Source organism: Cupressus sempervirens, chromosome 11 (genome assembly GCF_028749045.1).
Source record: "Cupressus sempervirens isolate cs-2001-9-10 chromosome 11, ASM2874904v1, whole genome shotgun sequence".
In the NCBI taxonomy this organism is placed as follows: domain Eukaryota; kingdom Viridiplantae; phylum Streptophyta; class Pinopsida; order Cupressales; family Cupressaceae; genus Cupressus; species Cupressus sempervirens.
Genome location: NC_143128.1, coordinates 477,121,111 through 477,129,095, shown reverse-complemented (window position 1 = coordinate 477,129,095; position 7,985 = coordinate 477,121,111).

The following is a 7,985-nucleotide window of genomic DNA, read 5'->3' as shown; positions in this document are numbered from 1 at the left end:
GTGACTCTCAGCTTGTTATCAACCAGGTTAATGATGTGTACCAAACAAAGGATGAGAAACTAATTCCTTACACATGCATGGTTGATGACTTAAAGAAGTATTTTGCACACATCACTTTTTGAAAAGTTCCTCAAGTAGATAATAAAGCGGCTGATGCCATGGCCACCCTGGCCTCCCTGCTACAAATGCCTAAAAATGATCTTCGACATGAGTTCTTGGTGGAAGCATTACACTACCTAGCCTATGACACCCCTAATTCTAAGATGATCTATTCCATTATAGGACAAGAATCATGTTGCTACCATCACATTTATTCCTACCTTTGTAATCAAACCATTTTGGAAGGTCTAACCCAAAACGAGAAACATTACCTAATCCATAATGCTTCACATTATGTCATTATTACTAATGATCTATATAGGAGAGGTGTTGACAGAACACTCCTTAGGTGTTTAGAACCCAAAGAGTCCAAATGTGCACTAATTGATGTTCATGAGGGCATTTATGGATCTCATTCCAATGGCCTGACACTATCTCACAAACTCCTTCGTGCTGGTTACTACTAGCCCAAAATGGAGCAAGAAGCTATCAAGTATGCTAGGTCCTACAAGTAGTGTTAGTTACATGGGAATCTCATCCATGCTCCAGCCAGAGAGCTGATTCCCTCTATTACAACATGGCCATTTCAATAATGGGCTTTCAACTTGGTGGGACAGATCCACCCAACCTCCTCTAATGGACATAAGTTTATTATTATGGCTACATATTATTTCATGAAGTGGGTAGAGGTAGTACCTCTCATAGTTTCTGATGGCAAAACTATAGCACTTTTCATCACAAACTACATCATCTGTAGATATGGTGTACCATCCTTAATCATTACTAAAAATGGAGGACAATTCAAGAATAAAGACCTTAAGGAACTATGCAAGAAATTCAAAATCACACAACATTGGTCTTCCATTTATTACCCCTAGGGTAATGGCCAAGCTGAGGCATCCAATAAGGCGATCCTCAAAATTCTTCATTACACAGTCAGTAAGTCAAGGAGAGACTGGCATCTCTAGATCAACCTAGCCTTGTGGACATATAGGACAAGCATCAAAACTCCAATGGGTACGACTCCCTTTGCTTTGGTGTATGGAGCAGATGTTGTGCTTCTAATAGAGGTTGAGATTCCTACTTTGAGAATCTCTATGAAGGGCTTTATCACTGATGATGACTATAGGATAGCACAGCTTCAAGAGCTTGTGTTACTAGATGAACATTGACAAGTGGCATGTGATCATCTACAAGCATATCAACAAAGAATGGCCAGAAGCTACAATCAGAAGGTCAAGCCACGTGACTTCCAGCTATGTGATCTCATCCTAAGAGAGAACCCTAAGAATCAACAAGAGTGAGTGCAAAAAGGAAAGTTTGAACCAAACTGGCTCGGTCCCTACATCATTACTGCGGTATATGGATCGGGTGCTTATCATCTTTCCACAACCAAGGGAGAAGTCCTTAAAGAACCTATCAACACTCTCCACCCAAAGTAGTTTTATAGTTGATATGATATTAGTAAGCTCTTTGTACATATCTAAACGTCTTGAAAAAAAATCTAAAAATTAGAAAAAGTCCTGAAAAAAATTGTTACCCTGGTGAAAACCTAGCAATAGGCACCTTGGTAACACCAAAAAAATAAAAAAATAAAAAAAATACAAAAAAATTGAAAAAAAAAAAAGTGCCATTAGTGAAAATCGAGAAACAAGCATCATGGTAGCAAAAAAAAATAGAAATTTTTGCCAAGAAGGTGAAAACTTGGTAAACATGTGCCTCTTGTTCCTAATGCTCGATCTTGTAGCGCATCTTCTGGCTTTTTATACAGTCACTTTCATGCTTTTGCTTTCCTGCTTTTCTTGCTTTCTACTCATGTATCCATGGATTGAGTCTTGTTATAGCTCAAGGGCATTCCACTTCAGTGTCACTCTTTTCTGAGATTCTCCTCATAGAATCTCTTTTGTGATAGTCACCAGTGGTCCTCATTGTGTCTGCCTACTATTGCCAGTGTCACTCTTTTCAAGATTCTCCTCATAGAAGCTCTTTTGCAATAGTCACCAACTATTCTAGCTATGTCTACCTACTATCGCTAGTGTCACTCTTTCAAGATTCTCCTCATAGAATCTCTTTCACAATGGTCACCGGCTATTCTAGCTGCATCTGCCTACTATCGCCAATGTCACTCTCTTCAAGATTCTCCTCATAGAATCTCTTTTGCAATAGTCACTATTTGTTTTAGCTATGCCTACCTACTGTTGCTTGGGTTACCTCTCCAAATTCCTTTATGGAAGATCTCTCTTGTGTCAATCACCAATCATCCTGGCTATCTCTATCTACTGTCACTTAGTCCTCTTTAGGTTCTTCATTGTAAAGTTTCCTTTTTGACCTCAGTCACCAGTCATTCTAACTATGTCTGCCTACTGTTGTCATCCTACTAAAGAGATTTATTTCAAAAATCTTCTGGACATTGATAGCTGACATCAATCCCAAAAACATTGAACTCAAAAAAAAGAAAGACATAATTGTTTGGATATGTTGAACATTTTCTTTGTTTGCTTTGTTTTTCTTTATCATATCTCCTCGAGCAACTTGATGATGTGATATTTGACTAGAGAAGTAATGACTAGGGGAAAGATCTTTTCTTTGCTTTCTGTTTGCGGTTTAGTTCTAATTTAAATGACATATTCTTATATGAGGGGTGTCCACTATAAGAGCCTCCATCTCATATTGGATGGTCGTGTGTACCTTGACTCCTTTTATATGAATATGTCAATAATGTTGGTTCTTCTCCTTGTTTGTTGGAGTGAACTCTTCATGCTATAGTAAATACTAATACTCATCCTACTAAGTGAATGTATGGGTCACTACGAGTATATCTAGCACACTTTTGTCTCAGGTTACGAAAGCAAGGGTCATTGCGAGCAGAATAAATACTGAATACCTAGAATAAGATGGATCTCCCATGTGTCTCATGTGTTTGTATGCAAGAAACATTCAGGTCATCCTAGCATTTATGCTTTGATGCTTATGTTAACTTGCTACATTAAAAGGGACAAATTTTTTGGTCATTCTAGCTTCTTGTGCCTTGAATGCTTACATTTAATCCTGACAAACCAATAAAATATGTTATATTCATATTTCCATGATTGCAATGTTAGTGGGAATTGTATGACCTACAATCTTTGTTCTATATCTAATGATGATTAAATATCAAGGCTTGGTAACCAGACCTAGGGTTGCATTTAACATATTCTTGCATTACATACTTCATTTGCATAAGCACGTAATTCGATGGTCATTCTGTTCTTACCATTTATAATGAAGGATTGGGGGCATCTCCACATGTATCAAGTTTCTCCATGGCTACAAAAGTGTTTGGTCCATCGATTCATGTTCCTCGGTGAAGTACCTATCACTATCAAGCAAAAACATGCAACACTACATGAGATGTTAGTCCATTTCCATATGCATTGCATCCATATACTCATAATATCTACTCTACATTCTCATAATCACATCACATTACACCACTCACAATACATATGCATCATAATCAAACTCAAACATACATCTCATCATCATCATATTGACATCTCATGTACATCAAAGTAAAGGACAACAGACAATGACATGTACACAGGGATACTTGGCTCAAGATCTCATATATATATATATATCAAAAGAATGGATTAGTACAAAAAATGGATGCTACTCGAGTGCAACTGATAAAAAATGATACATGTGGTGCTGGCACACTAGTCGATACATAGCCAGAGATCATAATCATAGTCAAGCATAGAGCATCTAACTCTATCCCATACACTTGCCTCTAGGAGGAGTAGGAGCAGTAGGTGGTAGAGGCGGTGGTGGCATATCTAGTCTGGCAGGAGGTCGTACACCTCTAGACTCTCACACGTACTAAGAAAAGCACTGAACCTGCAGTGTCTCATTTGGTACTGCACTCGTATATGCAGCATAATAGTAGGCAGACTGAGCTAACTGAAAGTGGATTTCATCATGTGCCAACTCCAATCTCTACTTGGTAGTCTTTGTGTGCTCTCTCCATAGATCTATCTCTCACTGTCTCTCCACCAATTGTGCATCCTGAGCTACCACTGGAATCTGCAAGTCCCCCAACTGTGGGGAGGCTTGATGTGTCCATTCTTAGTACTATCGTATCGTGTCCTACACCCCACCTGCCAGATGATTTGGCATATCCTCATCCAGCATCTTCAGTGCCTGCTATGGTGGTGGCACCTGCTATTATGGAGCCTCTTGCTAAGGGGCCTGCTCCTCTTTCCTCTGTCTCTGTCACCAACTGTGTCTTGTCCCACTGTCCTTGGCACCTAGGTTTGATCCCATCTGATGTGGGGGAATATGAATCTTCTGTACCTGATGCTAGACTTGTGACTACTATTGTGGCTGACCTAAGAGCTGTGGTTGCACTTGCTACTTCTGGGGCACCTGCCTCTGTGCCTTCCCTACCATCTCCAATGGATCTGTAAACTGTGGGAATGGATGGCTGATCAAAAATGCCTGATACACAGGCATCATCCCTGCATCTACTACCACTGGTAGGTAGTCCCACTGAACTACAGCTAGGCTATGAATATCTATCATGGATCGCCTTGGATACATCCATGGTGGCCATCCCTGCTCAACATCTTTCTGCAACCTGGCATAGGTATAGTACTCAGCATAAACGTCATGTGGTAGGTCATACTACCGCCACACTCATGAGATCACAAATCTCTCTATGACTAATGTGGTCCTACCCTCCAGAGGTCAAGAACTAAACATCCATGGTAGCTCTTTGGGGGCATCATCCCATTCCTCTATCTCTCACTAGGGTTGCCATACAATGGACACCAGGTCATCAAGATGTATCCTCTAGTGCTCAGTCTTACCCAGGTGGACCTGGGTAATGTGCCCTTGATATCTGCATATATAGGGCTCCATGGGCTCTCTAGCATCCTAAAAAATGTGCCTACATACAAAAAGGTGCTCCCATGCCCATGCTTTTAAGACATACAGTCTAGCTACCATTGTCTTCTTCTCATGGAAGATGACCTCGTGCATCTCATGGAAAAGATGCGGCAACATGCACAAAGATCTCAGGTGCCTCCAACATCTTGCGAAGCATGGCTCCCCACTTGCACTCCAACCCATGCTATCTTTTGTTAGGACATAAGAAATAATTCAAAAATATAGCTAGTACAGATGCCAGCCTATGCGTCGGTCCATAGGTGTGCATCAGCTCATCCCAACTAATTGCCCTACCCCTCAATATCTCTCTAGCAAACAAAATAGACATTGCCTCTATACCTGCTCTGGGCACTATATCATAGATGACCCAAGTGCCATGAAAGGGGATCCTCAGTATCCTCCATATATCCCTTGGGGTGATCATCATCTCACCCATTAGCAAATGAAAAGTGTTTGTCTCTGAATGGAAATGTTCCACCAAAGCTGTCTGTAAGCCATGATTCACCATCATGACTGGAATCCAAAACAATGAAGACAAACCCAATCAAACAATATGTGCTCGATCAACATCATTGAGACTCCATAATAACTCTCCATATGGTGGGTAGTGCGATTTGAATGCGACATCACCGAAGACCTCCTGTACCACACAACAAAAAATGACAAACAAACGATCAGTATCAAGTCAACACAATACATCAAAACAAATTAAAATGCAATTTTTGAGCACAAAATTGAAACTTTTAAGCATGAATTTCATGGCATTTCATGTGAAGTTCATGAAATCTCGTGCGAAGCTGTGAAATTTTGTGCGAAGTTCATGCAATCTCGCATAAAGCTGTGAAATTTCATGCAAATTTCTCCAAGTCTCACATGAAGATCTCAAGTCTCATGCGAAGAATCTTATCGTGGTGTGAGAAAAGATCTTCGTGTGCAAAAAATGGATCCCCTTTGCATGAAGAATCAAGTTCTTCATGTGAGAGATAAATGCCTCCCACCGAAGATCCTCCTGCCACGTGCGAAGAAACAATGCACCTTGTTTCTTCATGTGAAGAAAGAAGATCTTCACATGAAAGATGATAGGTCTTGTGTGAAGACCAATTGGACCCCCTAAAAACATGCTAAAATATGCAATAAATTACCCCATAAAGTGTGAAAGTGAAAGTATGAAGATGTGAAATGAATGACTCACCGGTGGTCCGTAGTCTGCTAGCCAACTATGTCATCTGGAGTGCTCAAAATGATGGTATCTCACATTCACTACCATGTCTCTCTTAGAGCTCAATATCACTAGAAGACAAAAGCACAAATGAGTTTGAAAATGACACCTTGGACCCTTATATAAGGGTGAACCTAATTTTTGAATGTGCTTGTATTTGCACAAAAATCACCCCCGTCGCTAATTAGACCATTTTGAATCCATTTTTGGGATCAAATTCAAAATTTGACACACCTAAATGCCTCAAAAATGCATTTTAAAATTTTGGAGACTAACGCGATCAAATGCTTGTGCAGCTCAAATCTTTCTAATACTTTGTGATTCTTGGAATTCTTCAAATCTACATTCTTCATATTTGCAAAATTCATTTTGAAAATCTTCAACTCAAGTCAACTTTTCTTAATTCCTATCAACTCTGGTCAAATATGGGTCAAACTTGGTCTTTTGGACCTTAGAAGCACACTAAACTAACTCTGAATCATGTTCTGATCATTCTGATCTCTTCCATATTTTACTAAATCTTGGATTTCTCAAATATCTCTTTATGCTGACTACATCATATTTCTGGTGTGTCATCTTTTGTTTTCACTCCCGAGGGGGCAGGATGATTACATCATTGAACTGAATTTCAACTCGATCTCTATCTCATTACTTGGGGCATCTAGTTCCCATCTTATGTTGTTATCACTTGGGACATCTCATCACTCGAGGCATCTTGCTCCCTCTTATCTGGCATCTTTGCTATCTATTTTATCTTTTCATCAAATTGATCAACCTTATAATAGCTCTTCTCAGAGTTCAATGGACAGGTATTGGGACAATCTAAACCCCGACTCCTAAGAATCAAGCCTTATTCTAGGGATGATACTATGACTCACGATTGGACCTTGTTATCTTTTATCAATCTTAGGTATCTAGGTGTTCTATCTGGATCCTTAAAGGTTAATCTCCATTCTAGAGATAATCTTTTAAATTCTTTCAATCTCAGGTATCTAGGTGTTCTATCTGGATCCTTAAAGGTTAAGCTCTGTTTTAGAGATAATCTTTTAAATGCTTTCAATCTCAGGTATCTAGGTGTTCTATCTGGATCCTTAAAGGTTAAGCTCTGTTTTGGAGATAATCTTTTAAATGCTTTCAATCTCAGGTATCTAGGTGTTCTATTTAGATCCTTAAAGGTTAAGCTCCATTCTACAGATAATCTTTTAAATGCTTTCAATCTCGAGTATCTAGGTGTTCTATCTGGATCCTTAAAGGTTAAGCTCTATTCTGGAGATAATCTTCTAAATGCTATCAATCTCAGGTATCTAGGTGTTCTATCTAGATCCTTGAAGGTTAAGCTTCATTCTGGAGATAATCTTCTAAATGCTTATCAATCTCAAGTATCTAGGTGTTCTATCTGGATCCTTAAAGGTCAAACTTTGTTTTGAAGAAACCTTTTAAATGCTTATCAATTTTAGGTATCTAGGCATTTTGCTTGGATTCCTTGGGATTAAGCTTTGTTCTAGAGATAGTCCTTAAAAGCTTATCAATTGGTCTTCATATCATCAACTTCAAAACCAATCTCATCTTTGCATCATGCTTTCTGATTTTCTTTGAATTGAACGTGTTGCTCGCATAGTCGTTCAAAGAGTGGCAAAATGTAATACCCCAAAATTGGCTCATTGTCATGATACCGATTCTGGTCTATTTTAAATCAATTCTAAAGTCCTATTTCACTAGGCAAATTCTTATTCTGAGT